Raw genomic sequence first — 16134 nt, forward strand, 5'->3', positions numbered from 1 at the left:
TGACCTGTACCATGCTGGACTTCTCTTCACTGACCTCCCTCAGCGGAGGCAGCTCTCCTCAAGGCCGCCCGCCTGCAACCATGCAGGCCTCTCTCAGCAAACCTGTCCCTTTCGGGGCAGCTCTTTCTGCCCACTTGTGTCTATGCAAGTGTCTTTTACTCTTTTGTCCCTTTCCCTAATAAACCTGCCCTTTAAAAAAAAAAAAAAAAAAAGATGCAAAGCCTATACAAAGAAATGGAAAGATATCCCGTACTCATGGATTGGAAGAAATAATGAAAAATCACAACCACTAAACTTATCTGCAATGTGGGGTGATTTTCTCCAGCAACGCTCAGCTATGTGAGGACCTATACAAACAAGGGTTGGCAGATGGCCATATTCATCCAGGGCTGGAGTTTTCCTAGAGTTCAGGCAGAAGAGGGCCAAGGGGACAATGAGAATGCAGAAGCCCGTGAACTGAAGGTCTCAAGAATTATTTCTGTGGGGCCCTTGCAAGCTGGAAGGAAAGAGGTTGTGGTCAGAAAAAAGGATGTCTATATGTGTGGATTTGGAGGTTGTGCACATTCTGCAGATAATAAGGCTCAAGTTGTACCTGGGATTGCAAGACTGGGGCTGGGTGAAAGAAATTTCATAGGTGATGAGAAAGTAAATGTACTAAGGAGTCATGATATGTGGGAGTAGCTGTTCCTACCAGGAAAAAAGCCTCTGAAATCTTGAGTTGTGATTGCTGCATAAGAAGATAAAGGTTTCCAGGAGTCATCTTCACATTTCTTCATGAACTGGTCAAAGAGGAGTCGCATGTCCTTGCTCCAGCTGGGGTTAGGGAGAGGGGAATCCTTAGGAGTGACTTTCCCAGAAGAAAACGATTTCTAAAAGAGAAAAAGGAATAATGGGATGTGTGTCCTATTGCAAACATTATTCTCCTATTTCTAGCCATCTTGCTGCTTTTCTTCTTCCCAGAAGCTTATCATTTCAGAGCTGACATACTGGAAGTGAAGTTTGACTGGAGTGGGTTCAAGAGAGAACAGAAAGTGAGAAATATAGTTGTGGCATGTCTGTAGGCTAATGAGAAAGATCTAGCAGAAAGGATGTCCTGAAGGAGGTCAAGGGGATGGAATCCAGTGGGCAAACAGAAGGCTTGTTCTCTTCTAAGAGTACGGCCATTACAGTCGTAACAAGAAAAAGTAGAACATGAGCACAGATGCAGGGAGGAGGGTAAGTGAGGCAGGAGGAGCCTAGACATTCTCTTCTGATGGCTTTATTTTCTCTTAGTGAAACAGGAGGCAACATCAGCTGAGAGTGAGGCTTGAGAAGAAGATAGAAAATAGCCATACATGGGCCTCCCCCGTGGCACAGAGGTTGAGCACTGGGCTGTGAGGCTGCCCAAAAAAAAAAAAAAAAAAGAAAAGAAAATAGCCATACAATGTGGGAGAGTGAATGGATGAGGGAAAAAAGGAATAATGATAGTCAGACAACATTAAAGGTCTACTTAAGTAATAAAAAAAAAAACACTGCAATTTCCAAACTACTATCTAAACACGTATTTAGGAGATTAAAAGTTAATAAGTAAATTAGTAAATATCTTCATAGGCCCATGAAGTCAGGGGCCCTATGTGTCCCTCAAGTCTATTTCATGAAAATAACGCTTAGAACAGCACAGATGCTCAACAAACAGTTGTTGAATGAATAAATACTGGGTGCTGAAAATGAGAAACCAAAACAGTCTTTACAGATTGATTCTTAAAAATGAAAAATGGGGGGGGCCTCCCCTGGTGGCGCAGCGGTTTAGCAGTAGGCTGTGAAGCTGCCCTCAGCCTCTGCAGTGCCGGTTCGATCCCCGGCCACTGGCGAGGGTCCCACATGGCACGACAGACCTCTCCTGCTGCGCCTGTTGCTCCCCTCAGCAATGTATTTCTTCGTCAGTCTGCCTGTTCTGTTCCCCGCTCTGGTGAATTCTCTCACCCTCCCGCGCTTCTGACTGTACCCAGTGCTTGTATAAATAAATAAAATCTTTAAAAAAAAAAAGGAAGAATGGGGGCCTCCCTGGTGGAGCAAGGGGTTAAGTACTGCACTAGGAAGCAATCTGCACCTTCTGCAGCACGAGTTTGTTCCCCGGCCTGCCAGGGAGCAACCCACATGGCGAGGCAGACCTCTCCTGACTTGCCTGCTGCTCCCCTGAGCAGTGTCTTTCAGTCAGTCTGCTTGTTCTGTTCCCCACTCTGTCTCGGGTGAATCCTCTCACCCCTCTCCCGGCACCTCTGGCCTGTAGCCCAGTTCTTGTATGCATAAATAAATAAAAATCTTAAAAAAAAAAAAAAAAGAACAGTGATGTAAAAAATAAAAAAAAAATATGGACTTCAATACCACCCACATTTTAAAAACTCTTCGAACCAGTGGTTCCTTACATTTTTAGGTTCTGGGGCCCTCTGAGAAATCTCATTAAAGCTGTTGCTATCTGCCTAAAAAAATCTGACTTTTTGGCCTCCCTGGTGGCACAGCGGGTTGAGCCCTGCGCTGTGAAGCTGTCTGCAGCCTCTGCAGCGTGGGTTTGATTCCTGGCCGGCCAGGGAGATATCCATATGGTGTGGCAGATCTCTCCTGTCTCGCCCACTGCTCCCCTCAGCAGTGTTTTCAGTCCATCTGCCTGTTCTGCTCCCCACTCTGTCTCTGGTGAATCCTCTCACCTTCCCGCGCTTCTGACCTGTACCCCAGTTCTTGTATAAATAAATAAATCTTTTAAAAAAAAAAACAACAAAAAAACCCCTGACTTTCCTTGAGGAGAGACATTATTTTCCAAGTGCTTATCAGAAGGAATGGCATATTTCTTGCACACTCATAGCAGAAGGGCTGCCAGTTTTGATTTTTGTTTTAAATGCAAAAGTATAATTTAAGAGCCTAATTTGTATTATAATAGTGTCTTCTAAAATGGTAGATAAAGGTGGCCATTATTATCTCCATTTAAAGGGAGATAAAACCAAAGATGAGTTCAATAAAACTGTTGCAGTGATGACAGAAAAGCAGAGGATAAACCAGATTAAAGAATTTTCAATTACTAGTCAATTATTGGTATCATCACAGAAACCACTGGTCCTCAAATTCTAGGGCCAATGGCATCCAAATACAGATTGTCATGTTCTATACCAAATGGTCCAGATATTTTGGGTCAGGCTCAGAACAGTGAACAGGCAGCTCTTTCTGCCGCTTGTGTCTATGCAAGTGTCCTTTATTCTTCTGTCCCCTTTCCCTAATAAATCTGCTCTTTAAATATTAAAAAAACAAACAGTTTTGAACAACCAAAAGTTTAACTCTTCACTTAGTACAAAACTGAGACCAACTCAGCTTCTTGAATGTGAAACCTCCTGAGAAGCCAAAAGGGCAGGGTAGCAGTATATGCCATCCCAAAATGTGCCTCTTAGGCGTAGGATCATTTTGAGAAACAGGTGTAAGAGAAGCTCAAAATAGTATAGAACTTAGCTTTATGTATGGGGAATTTATACTTATACTTTTGTAAGGGTGTTTCTCTCTTAGTAACAGGAAGAGAAGGAAGACTCAGGAATCTTATTGATAGAAAAATCACCTAATTAAATTGACCTAACAAACCTTACTTTTCTTTTACAGAGCGTTTCCTGGTAACATTCTCATAATGCCATCCCCACTGTCCCCACACTTTTTTGTCTTTAGCTGAAGATGGTACTTAAACTAGTGGCTTGGGCCTCCTAGGGCAGAGGAGTTATGTACTTTTCCCTGAATATCTCCCATGTACTCATGAGGTATGCATGCTAATGACTTCTGCTTTTTTTTTAAGAAGGCGGTGGGTAGGAAAGAAGGTTGTTCACTATTCTTCCCAATTCTTATACCACTAACTTGGAACTACATTTAGTCCTCCTTGAAAAAAATTAAGGCACATTTATTTCTTCATAGCTTTTATCACCATGAGGCCTATCACCATTTGTTTTTACTTCAACGCTATCACCATCTGACATATTTTCTTCTTTCTTTAATGGTTCATTTCTTACCACGAGAGTGTCAGCTCATGAGAACAGAGATTTTAGGTAAAGAAAAGCAAGTAGAGCTTCTTAACAGGTTCCTCTGGGTGATTCCTCCCTTCCTTCCCTCTCCTTATCCTGCTGTTCTTCCTACAAGGATGCGCAAAGCACTTACTATGCAGCAGGCTCTGCTTTAAGCACTGGAAATACAGTGAGGAAAAAACATAAAAATCTCTGCCCTCATAGAGCAGACACTCTAGTGGAGAGGCAAACAAATAAACACAAAGATGGTGACAGTGTTGCAGAAAAAAGAAATGCACTTTAATATATGCATATTATTAACTGAAAGAAAACAAAGTGGAAAGGCTACATTATTGTAAATAATCTGGAAAAGGCACATCTATGAAATAAAAGGATTGGTGGTTTCCAAGGAAGGGGCAAGAAGGAAGGGGTGAAGGTGGAGCACACCATGATAACTGTGAGGTAGAATATTTGCACTAAGCTGTACCTTTTCTCAGGAATGAGATAGAAGAGCCATCCTCACAGAACTGGATCCAGCTACGTATTCCCAATATGGTGACTGAGTGTTCTACATGGAGGGGAGGGGAGACATATGCAAGAATGTGGGGTGCATGAGGAGACCAGAACGTCTGTGCATGACCCTCACGATTCTTTTTTTTTTAAGATTTTTTTACTTATGCATACAAGAACTGGGGTGTAGGCCAGAGGTGTGGGGTGGTGAGAGGATTCACCAGAGACAGAGTGGGGAGCAGAACAGGCAGATCTACTGAAATACACTGCAGAGAGGAACAGCGGGTGAGATAGGAGATGTCTGTTGCGCAATGTGGGCTAGCTCCCTGGCCTGGGACCTAACCTATGCCCCAGTGGCTGGTGATAGCTTAATAGTGCTGAGACTTTAACCCTTGAGCTACCAGGGAGGACCAACCCTCTAATTCTAGCCTTAATTCATGATGTGCCAGTCCCCCAAATAAAAGGGAATTCCTTCCTGAAGAGTTCTCTCTTCTCCATTGTTTATCAGGCAATAAAATTCTTGGTTTGTTTAGCTGAAACTTGTTTCTGAATTTTTGGCTTTGGGTCACCAGGCAAATGGATCATCACTTTAAGGGAGTTTGCTAACAGTATTATACTATAATAATAGATATAATAATTACACATTTGTCAAAGCCCATAGAAAGTACAACATAAAGAATGAAGTCTAATGTAAACTATGGACTTCAGTTATTAATAATTAACACCGGCTCATCAGTTATGACAAATGTACTACACTAAAGCAACTATTAACAGAGGAATGCGGAGGAAGTTGTAACAGGTATTTGGAAACTCTACTTTCCACTCATTTTTCTGTAAACCTGAAACTGCTCAAGAGGATATAATAATGAATTAAAACACACATACACCAGAAAAGAAGTGCAGTGGTATGAGGTGGGGTGGCCTACTTTGGAATTTTAGAATCTGGGAGATGAGCGAGGGTGGCCCAAATGTCCCAACTCTCTTAGGGTGACAGTATCATATATTGGGATAAATGATGAAAGCCTCAGGAGAGCAAGTAGATGAGGTTATGGAGGGTGGAGGCTCTCTGGGGCTCTGTCTTCACTCCTGCTAATGGTGATAGGAGGTAAGGGTGGGAGACAGGCTTATTCTTAGTTATAGGCTTTATGTTATCCCACAATCTACAAAATATATTCAGATTTATGGCCTACAAAACTGGAGACTTTACCAAACCTCTGCCCCATCCGCCTTCCTTTAAGTGGTAACTATTGCTTTAATCTGTTCTTAGTTTTCTTTTTTTTTCTTTAAAGATTTATTTTATTTATTTATGCATACAAGAGCTGGGGTGTAGGCCAGAGGTATGGGGGCAGGGAGGGGTGAGAGGATTCACCAGAGACAGAGTGGGGAGCAGAACAGGCAGATCTACTGAAATACACTGCTGAGGGGAGCAGCAGGTGAGACAGGAGAGGTCTGCTGCACCATGTGGGTAGTTCCCTGGCCAAAGATTGAACTCATGCTGCAGTGACTGCCAATAGCTTCACAGTACTGAGACTTAACCCCTTCCACCCCTGGGGAGCCCCCTGTTCTTAGTTTTCTATGGGATATTTAAATAGTCTTTATGGGAGAGTAGCTGTTCCTACCAGGACACCTGGTTTTCAAGTCTTGACTCTTGTGAGAAGATTTAGAAGTATAAAATGGCAAATATTCCCAGGAGCCATCTTCACATTTCTTCATGAAGTGATCAAAGAGGAGTCTTATGTCCTTGCTCCAGCTGGGGTTGGGGAGAGAACGATCCTTAAGAGTGACTTTCTCAGAAGAAAATGACCTCTAAAAGATAGAGAGGAGAAAAAGAAGAGTAATAGAAGGCGTATCCTATTGCATCACATATTCTCCTATTTTCTGATCATTCTTGCTACTTTTCCTGTTCCCAGAGCTTGTCTTTTCAGAGAGGAAGCAAATTTCAAGGGTCACTGGTTCAACCTCCTTGGGAGAAATGGGAGACTGAAAGAGGGAATGATACCCTTGCTGTCACCCTACTAGCTATTGGTAGAGATGGCATTAAGACCAGGTCTGCAGACACCCTTCCTTTTTCAAACTTTAAACAAGCACAGGTGAGCCAGGCACTGGAGATAAAGAGGGATGAAGGACAGACATTTTCCTCCATGTAAAGAAAGTGCTGCCACTGGGGAAGTCAGAGCATAAGGGAGAGGTATGCATCTCAGACTGGGGATTCAAGGAGGAGCCCTTTTGACTGGAATTTTGATTAGACAAGCAGAAAGTAGCCAGCTAGAAAGAGTATTGGCCCTAGGCACAAGCAACACTAAGCTAGGAAGCAGAAAAACAGAACACTAAAAAGAAAGAGTATTGTAGGCAAAGGAACACTAAGTGCAAAGCAAGGATGCATGAAACAGTTTTGAGGGATTAATTATTATCCACATTTTATAGATAATGAAACTAAGGCCTAAAAGAAGTTTGACATTATTTTGGTGCAATGAGAAGAGCAGATGGCTGCAGAGATGTAGGCAAGGGTGACTATGAGAAGCCTCCACACTAGGCTAACTGCTGAGTTGTATCTACAGAGCTCTCAGAGGGATTTAAACAGGGGAGTGCTATCAGATCTGGCCATAACATGAAAGATACTGGGAGTAACCAAGATTGGAATCAGAGGGCCATGTCTGGAGGCTAATGGGGTAACCCATGTGAAAGTTATGAGCATATAAGGAGAACTTGTGATTATTTGGTAAAGGAGAGTAAGGGAAGAGGAAAATACAAAAGAACCAATCCCAGGTTTGGGAATTGTGCAACAGAATGTACGACAGAGGCAAATGTCAAGAAAGAGAACATGAAGAATAGGGGCCTCCTAGGGGACTTAACCTAGGGGTTATGTCTCAGCACTTTTACTGCTGCTGCCTGAGTTTTATCCCCCACCAGGGAGCTACCCACATACTGCACAGCAGACCTCTCCGGTCTCATCCACTGCTCCCCTTAACAGTGTATTTCAGGGGTCTCCCCTGGTGGCGCAGTGGTTGAGCGCTGGGCTGCGAAGCTTCCCGTAGCCTCTGAAGCGCCGGTTTGAACCCCGGCCACCGGCGAGGGTCCCACATGGCGCGCAGACCTCTCCTGCCGCGTACCTCAGCCTGTTCTGTTCCCCACTCTGGCTCTGGTGAATTCTCTCACCCTCCCGCGCTTCTGACTGTACCAGTGCTTGTATAAATAAATAAATAAATCTTTAAAAAAAGAAAAAAAGAATGTAAGCTCCACAATGGCAAGAATTTAAAAACAAACAAACAAACAAAAAAACCAAAAACAAAAACAGTGTATTTCAGTCAGTTTACCTGTTCTGCTCCCCACTCTGTCTCTGGTGAATCCTCTTGCCACCTGCACCTCTGGCCTACACCTCACTTTTTCTATGCAAAAAATAAATATATAAAAAAAGAAGAGAACGAGGTTGGGGGAACAAGTGCTTCACGTCATAGTATAGTATAACTTATGGTATAAATAGAACTTATAGTATAACTTATAGTAACAATGGCTCTATCCATGCTTTTCTCTGTAGCACTACATACTGCTTACTTCTCTAGTGCCGGCAGCCAAGTGACATGGTACAGGGGCCACTGAGGACTTGGGGAATAAAGTGTGACCTACTAAGGAGCAGGGCAAAGTGAATGCTCACAGGCACCAGAAAGGAAAATCCATTCTTTTAACTTCCAGGGAAATCTTTAAACATTAAGGCCATAGAAGCTATCATTCCACTTCTGGCCATCAAATCAATTCATTTGGATTTAGTGTACCTACAATGCTTGGACTGTACCCCAAAGTCAAAATAAGGGAGGCTATGTTTACTGTGATGAAAGAGCTGGCTCTGATCTTAGCCTGATGGTAAGAACATGGAGAGCCTGACTCAAGAACTCTATGAAAGGGCCTCCCCGGTGGCGCAAAGGTTGAGCGCTGGGTTGTGAAGCTGCCCGCAGCCTCTGCCGCGCCGGTTCAATCCCCGGCTGCTCCCCGGCCACAGGAGGAGGGTCCCAAATGGCGTGCAGCCCTCTCCTGCCGCCCGCTGCTCCCCTCAGCAGTGTACTTCGGTCTTTCTGCCTGCTCTGCTCCCCGCTCTGGCTCTGGTGAATTCTGTCTCCCTCCTGCACTTCTGATTGTACCCAGTGCTTGTATAAATAAATAAATAAATCTTAAAAAAAAAAAAGAACTCAATGAAACTAATAATTTCTTGGCCAAACAAGAGGGAATATTGACTTTGTGAGTGGAAACATGAGCAGGATAGAGATCACTCCACTCCCTCGCCTAGGATTTGTACCTCTGTTTTTTCTTTATGGTTTTCGACTGGCTCATTTCTTCAGAACCCAGTTCAAAAATTTTGGGAAAGAAAGAAGAGAAAAACAATCTTAAAAGACCCAACTATTATCTTTCCAGCTTACAACCAAAAGAAAAAATTCTGATGTATTTTCTTCAAGTTTTTTTAAATGTAACTTTTCTTAATGTAACTGTAATCTCAGTAACGAAAATACATTTTTAGTATAATTTTATTGTATTAATAATATTTAGTGTTCACTTCCTCATGTCCTTAATCTCAATTTCACTTGTGGGTCTGCTAAACTTAAGCAGCCTGTCGGGCCATCATTACTGTTACCTGCAGTTCAGCATTTCCATACAAGGTCAGAACTGCCCTGTCAATCAGTCACAGGAGCCAAAATTTACAAGGTACTTTTCAAATCAATCAAAAGCAGAAAGCTTGATCACTCTAGGAAGGGTATGCATCAACAGGTATGACCAGGAATGCCCGGGGTGGGGGAAGGGGGTGACGATGGATGCAATAACTTACTCCCAATTTATACATCATGAGGTATGACCAGGAATGCCCGGGGGGCTGAGGACCAATGTATGTATGACAAGGGACCCCAGAAGATGATCAGTGGAACGCCTTGTTGATAAGATTAGGACCATGGCCGGGGGGTCTGGGGTCTGCTTTTGATTACAACACTTGATCATCAAGCAGATAAGAATTATCTGTCAGCAGACTCATGTCCCTCCGAAGCCCTAGATGAAATTCCTTACTTTCACCCATCCTTTTCTCCTTGCCCTCCTAACCCACGTAACTGATGCTGCTGTATGATTATTCCATCAATAAAAACGGACAAGATCTTGCTCTTCAGCAGCATCCTGCATTATGTAGCCTGCTCCATGACTCCCATTTTTTTTATCAGTGTTGTGTTGCACGATGCAACATTCACTAATTTCAGTGGCAAAAAAATAGTCCTTTAAAATGATGTACTATAATTTAGCTAATCATTTAAGTTGGACATTAAAATTATTTCCAAACTTTTTCTGTTTGAAATGAAAATGTCCATTAGAACATTAGAAAAAAGGCCTCTTTCCTATTTTCAATCTTTTCCTTAGAATCCAGTCTTAATCATGTAACTTTTAAAGTACATGAATTCTGAAAGTAACTTCACAGACACAATTAGTCACAAATTAATATGTACTGACTAATAGGTGTCAGTTGAGAGGGAGAATAGGATGTGTAGGCTTTAGAGTTATGAATTTGGGCTCATCTCATCCATAGGTCTCATGTTAAATAAGCAACTCTAGGTCTGATCTGTTACAGCAATTTTCTGGGGAACAGTGCAATAGATAAAAAAAGAACTTTAAGTATTAGAATGACTCCTGGGATGGTGGACTCTCCTACCTGATTTTAACTTTGCAAGTCTGAGATTAACATACAGATGACTAATGGGCACATGAAAGAATGCTCATTGTCACTCATTAGGGAAACACAAATCAAAATCACAATGAGATACCTCTTTTCTGTGAGAATGGCCTAAATCAAAGGGACAGAATGAAAAGGTGTCAGTGAGGGATGCAGAGAAAAAGAAACCCTCATACATTGTTGGTGGGAAGGTAAACTGGTCCAGCCCCTGTTAAAAATAGCATGGAGGTTTCTCAAAATATTAAAAATAGATGTACCATATGATTTAGCAATTTCACTCCTAGGTATCTATCCCAAGAATATGAAAACATTAACTCAAAGTGATATAGGCACTCCTATGTTCACTGCAGTCCTATTTACAATACAATTACAAGATACAGCAACAACCTAAGTGCTTAATAACAGATGAATGGATTAAGAATGTGTGTTATATATACACAATGGAATGCTACGCAGCTTTAAGAATAAATGAAATCTTGGTATTTGTGAAAAGATAGCTGGAACTGGAGGGGATTATGCAAGCAACAGTGAAATAATCAGAAGGAGAAAGACATATATCAGATGATTTTATTCACATGGAATAGAAAGAAACAAAACAAAGGAACAAAGCTAAACCAAAACAAATCCTTGAAATCTCACTGCACAATTGAGGTTACCAGAATTGCAGTGGGGGTTGGGGTTGAGGAACAAGGTAGAAGGGATCCAGTGGAATACTGTGGAGGATTATGGGTTAGTTGATGGGTACGGTAAGGTAGCATACATTTTAAGAGGTATGAACCTATACCCCCTAAATCATATAGAGTGTTGTAAGCCGATGTTACCTCAATAAAAAATGATGTAATTTAAAAAAATCTGAGATTTAAATAAAACAAACTTTTTTGTGTCCTACTGTATGCCCTGATTCTGTGACAGGAATACTTAATACAGAAAGAAGACTTAGTCCTATCCTCAAGTGCTTACAGTCTTTAGTGTAAAAATGCTACATCAGACACAGGAGCGACTTTCAAAGAACGCTTCAAAAAGATGAGGACTGGTGGAATGATCTTTGCAGGATGAAGAGTTAACTAAGGAGAGAAGGGTAAGGCTGCTCCATGTGAGGGCATGGAGAGATGAATCACACATAATGTATGTTGGAGAACCGTTAGGATTTCAGTTCTCGTGGATGTAAGATACAAAGGAAATAGCAGCAAGATGTGGATGGCAAAGTAGAAAGGGGATGAGAATCACACTGGAGAGGCTCTTTGACCTTACCACAAGGTTCTCCTAGGTCAATGTTTCCAAGGTCAATAAGAAAGATGATTTTTCGATGGCACAAGAACAGAATATGTATTTTTAAGTGCATATTATAAAGGTCATAAATAGCACATCACACTTATAACTTCACAAATGTTATTACTTAGGAAACAATTCATTAAAGAAAGGGAGTCTTTGAAAGTTCATTAAAAGTAACTTGAGCAGTTACTTTTTCTGTTAGGTGGAGTCTTAGGGAGTTTTAAGCAAAGCAGAAATATAAACTTAAGGTTTAGAAAGCTGGCTCAGAGGTAAAGGATGAGAAGCAATGGTGGGGAAATCAGTTAAAATACTGGTGGGGAAATCAGTTAAAACACTGTGGCAAAGATCTAGGTGAGAAATCTTCCGAACTTGAACTAAGTAGAGAAGAATAAAAACAAAATATTGAAGAAATATTAAGGGGACAGGGACCAAGGTATGTAGAGAGTGACTGAAGGGGTAGAGAAAGTCTTGGATAATTCCAGTCAGGGCTCTGAAGATTGGAAATGGATAGAAGGAAAAGAAAGAAGAGTTTTTTCTTAGCATTCCTGTGCATTTTAGGAGGCAGAGGGAACTATTTAATTTTAGTTTGGGGCATACTCAATCAAGATTCTAGATGAACACTACAATGTTTTGAGAAATACAAATAATTAAAGTTTCAGTGCAAGGAGATAAGAACTAAAGATATTTGAAGTAAAGGTACTTTAAATACATGACATAGCCTATGTAATTGAGGGATAAATATTAGGAATGATCATTACCTTTTACTGCCCTGATTAGAGAAAAGGTCTTGCTTGATCTTTGGTTATAGCCTTGTCACATGGGATTTATTAAGTAAAGTTATGACTTTTTATGTGTCTCCTATTTAAGATTAAGTTACTAAACGGGAAGGAGCATGATTTATAAAGCCTGTAAATACTACTATTAAATATCCTCAACATAGATTACAAGGCACCAACATATAATTAAAGTAACAAAATTCTCTTTGTTGTGAGATCAGCATATACCATTTTCTTTTCCAAAGTGCAAGGTGATACAGGATTAATAACCAATCTGCACTCATTCTTTAAGTGAAAGCAACAATAGCTCTTGCTATTCTTGCTTGCTACAACTGTTCCCACTTTCATATTCCCTCAGTACTTTATTACAGTACATAGTGCACATGTTCTTTCATTTAGCAATGTCATTGCTAGACACTGAACTCCCTGAGAGAAAGGGTTGTTTCTTATTAATCTTTATTGTCATCATCAGTGACCAATATCTGGCATATTGTTGGTGCTTAATTAACATTAATCGATACATCCATGAAGCAAAACACAGGGACAAAAGAACAGGAAATAATTTACTTAATACTAACGGCAGGCATTGGTGCTAAACACTTCACTTGAGTTATCTCATTTAAATTATAGCATCCTAGGTCACGGATGCTAGGGTGGTGGGAGAACTAAGGGTACTACAAGTGAGGGGAGAAAGCAAATGTACAAAAATGAACAATGATGTAAGAAAGTAAATTAAAAAATTGTAACAACCTTTAAGGGCGGGGTGGGGAAACATTGGTTTAGAGAGGGTAGGATTATCTGAAGAGCAGAGAACAATTAGGATTAAGCCATGAAAGTGACAGCACTCTCCCAGGGAGCAATGCTGGCCAGCCCGACCGCCTGGGTTCAGGTCCCAGCTCTCCACGGCTCTGCGTGACCTTGCTTGAACCGCCACCTTTCCGCACTAATACCCGTACAGGTGGTGTTCCTCCACCTGCGCCATCACCCCCTGTCCCATTTCGCAAGGTTGACCCTCAGGACTAAAAGAGCCTGTGACCCTGTGAACACTGGTGCCCTCGGCAAGGATGCTAGCCCATATTCTGGGGCCAGTCAATCCGTCCTAGTAGGCAAGTCCCCGACGGAGTCTGGCTCCAGGTCCGCTCCCGCGGCCCCCGGACTCACCTGCGCGGGTCGTGGGTCACCCGCCAGCCTGCGCGCGGCCCCCGGCAGCCCGCGCAGGGCGCCAAGGGCGCGGAAGCGCGCGGCGTAGCTCAGCATCCGGGCTCCAGAGGCTCCGGGCGCCCGCCAGACGCTGACACCCCGCCCGGCGCCCGCTCAGCCTTTTGACTGCCCGGTAGAGGGGCGGAGCCTATCGGGGGCGGAGTCTGGGCCTGGAAGGCCGAGCTAGGCGCCGGGTCGGAAGACTCTGACCTCCGCGGGCGCCGGGGTCACTTCCGGGACAGCCCCGACCTTTGGCTGAAGGTCCCAGTGGCCGCGTCAGGCGGAGCGACGAGCTCGGAGTTCCGCGGCGGGGGCTGCCAGGAGCCCCGGATCTCCGCTCCGCGAGTGGCGGCTTTGCTTGCTTCCCGTCGTCTTCTCCGTGCCGAAGCCCGTGCTCTTTGTGTCCAAGTGGTTCTCTCGCCCTCACGACGAAGGGGAACAATAAAATGTTTTCTTATAAGCCCCGGGCAAGTTCCTGGTGTTTTAGGGCAGCCCCAATATTGAACGGGTTCCTGGCTGTGGGTCCTCACCCGCGCGCTTAAAAGGGACTTATGAATACTCCACTACAGGCACACACAAAGGTTAATAAAAGGTTTATTACAAGGGAAAAGGAAATAAGGAAAATGTACAACTCAGGGAGAAAATTGGGAAATAAAATCTTTAATGCGTCCTACCGATCCGACGACCTGGAAGCCCAAAAAGCACTCTCAGAGCTGGCCAGATGCGCCGAACTGCGGGAGAGCCAAACAGTGGGACACCCCCACAAAGGCTCACGTGCCTGGCTTTATACCAACCTGGCTGCTTAACCCCACCCTGGGGTCCCAGCAACCCTCCCTTTCGTGGTGATGGAATTTGGAGCTCCCGGTGTCTTTGGCCTGGGGTGGGGGTGGAGTCCACAAAGCCTGTATGGAATTAGCTTTAGGACATCCTTTTCCCCTAAACACTGGGATCGTGTTGCTAGTGTTGATTTAGAGCCTTTTGGGTGCAAAGGGCGTTTATACCTTTAACTGCTTGAGGTGCTCCTTTCTCTGTCTCTTCTATCACCCCTCTCCCCCCCCTCATTTTTCCCTTCCCCCCACTTTCTGGTTCCTGGTAGAGATACAAGTCTGAAGCGATTCTTTTTCAAATAGAAATAGAAGCCATAGTGTTACAGGGCAGGGAGAGGGGCACCCCAGACCCCACAAACCTGCCTGCTCTAAATAGGTTCTGCCATCCGCTGCATCAACACAAAATATATGAGACTTTAATGGGAAGGAACTTTAATACGATTAGGAAACAATACAGGAAAGGCAAAGAATATAGTTTCTAAAGCAAGCACTCAAAGTAACCCGTCCCCTCGTGGGTAAAAGTCCATCCAAATGGGATTGGCCCAGAGCAAGGCCCCAAAGCCTGCCCACGTCTAAAGTATCTTCCAGTGGGGACCCACAGAAAAGGATCAGAAACAACCAAACAAGTCTGGAAGGAAAAGAGCAAAATCAAGACAAAAGCCGCCATTGTCACCTCCCCATGGGTCTCTCACCCACATCTCTGTCACCCAGTCCACGACCAAAAGGCAAGTGTAGTTCCTCACGTGTCTCTTGGCTCCATGTGCCTCCTCTACGTCTCCTTCTGGCTCACCATCCTGCTTCCTTCCTTCCCCAGTCTCTGCAGCTTCTTCTCTTTCTGCTCAGCTCCACCTTCCTTTTGGGTGGGGCAGGAAACCTGGAACCTCCCCCTTTCCTGGGGACCACCCTGTTGCAATGGGAACCCTTGAAGGATGAGTGTTCATCTCCAGCCTTGGGGACAGACTTGAGCTCTAAGTTCTGAATGCACATCCCCTGGTACGGAGTTTTCAATTGCTTCTGTTTCTTAATCTGTTGTGAATAATAAAAAAATATATAGATGAGGTCTTACCATTGTCAGGGACTTCTCTTTCACTAAGAGTTTCAAAGTTTGAAGTTGTCTTAAATTCCTCTCAACAAAAAAGTGAGGGGGGTCAGTGGTGTGCTGGGACTGGCTCTATGGGCTCCTGGGAGCAGATTGTTAAAATTTCAGCTTGACAAGTCAATTCTTCGCTACTGCCATTATCAAAATTTACATTATGTAAACTTAAAGTGTATTAAAAACACATAACTACTAGAAAGTAACATCTCAATGATTTTACTATTATTTGTGCCCAAGGTTATTTTGCCTCTTGATTTGTATGGTGGGAATACTGGATGCATATAACCTCAAATTCCAAGTTCAGTCACTTAATTCTGGGTAGCTTGAAATTCACTGAGTAGGAGTGTTTACTCAGACATGCAAATGAGGGCCTTTCTTCCTCTTTGTTGAACATTTTTCAGTACTATACCACAGGCCTAGAAACTGGTGATGTGATTTCTTAGGATGGTAAAAGTCATTACAGTAATGAGTTACTAGAATTGCTTACTAGGGACACATTACACAATATTTTTCTACCAACACAATCCTGTAACCATTCACATAGTAAAGGTGGGACTAGTGGGACCATTAACAGAAGACATTAATCAGAAATAAATAAGCTTGGCTTTGGGCTTGGCTCTAAGTTCAGATACCACCCCCTACCACCCCTCTTTTTTTCTTTTGTGAGAAGTTAATATTTGTGAAACTCCCAGAATCTGAATGTCTTAGGTTTTCCCTTTTATTACATGAATTTCTTCATCAGTTTGTT

General features: G+C 43.1%; 1 long non-coding RNA gene across 1 annotated transcript; it reads right to left on the reverse strand.

The window, feature by feature from the left end:
- Positions 1 to 360: 360 nt before the first annotated feature.
- On the reverse strand, positions 361 to 13457 carry LOC119236374 (uncharacterized). Its single transcript, XR_005123039.2, has 3 exons — positions 13425 to 13457; positions 6137 to 6323; positions 361 to 869 (listed from the first exon to the last, which is right to left on the reverse strand). It is a non-coding gene; the product is annotated as an uncharacterized LOC119236374 (long non-coding RNA).
- Between the last annotated feature and the right edge of the window lie 2677 nt (positions 13458 to 16134).

This window comes from Talpa occidentalis, unplaced genomic scaffold, assembly GCF_014898055.3.
Source record: "Talpa occidentalis isolate TD23 unplaced genomic scaffold, MPIMG_talOcc4v2.1 talOcc4.9, whole genome shotgun sequence".
NCBI classification, from domain to species: Eukaryota; Metazoa; Chordata; class Mammalia; order Eulipotyphla; family Talpidae; genus Talpa; species Talpa occidentalis.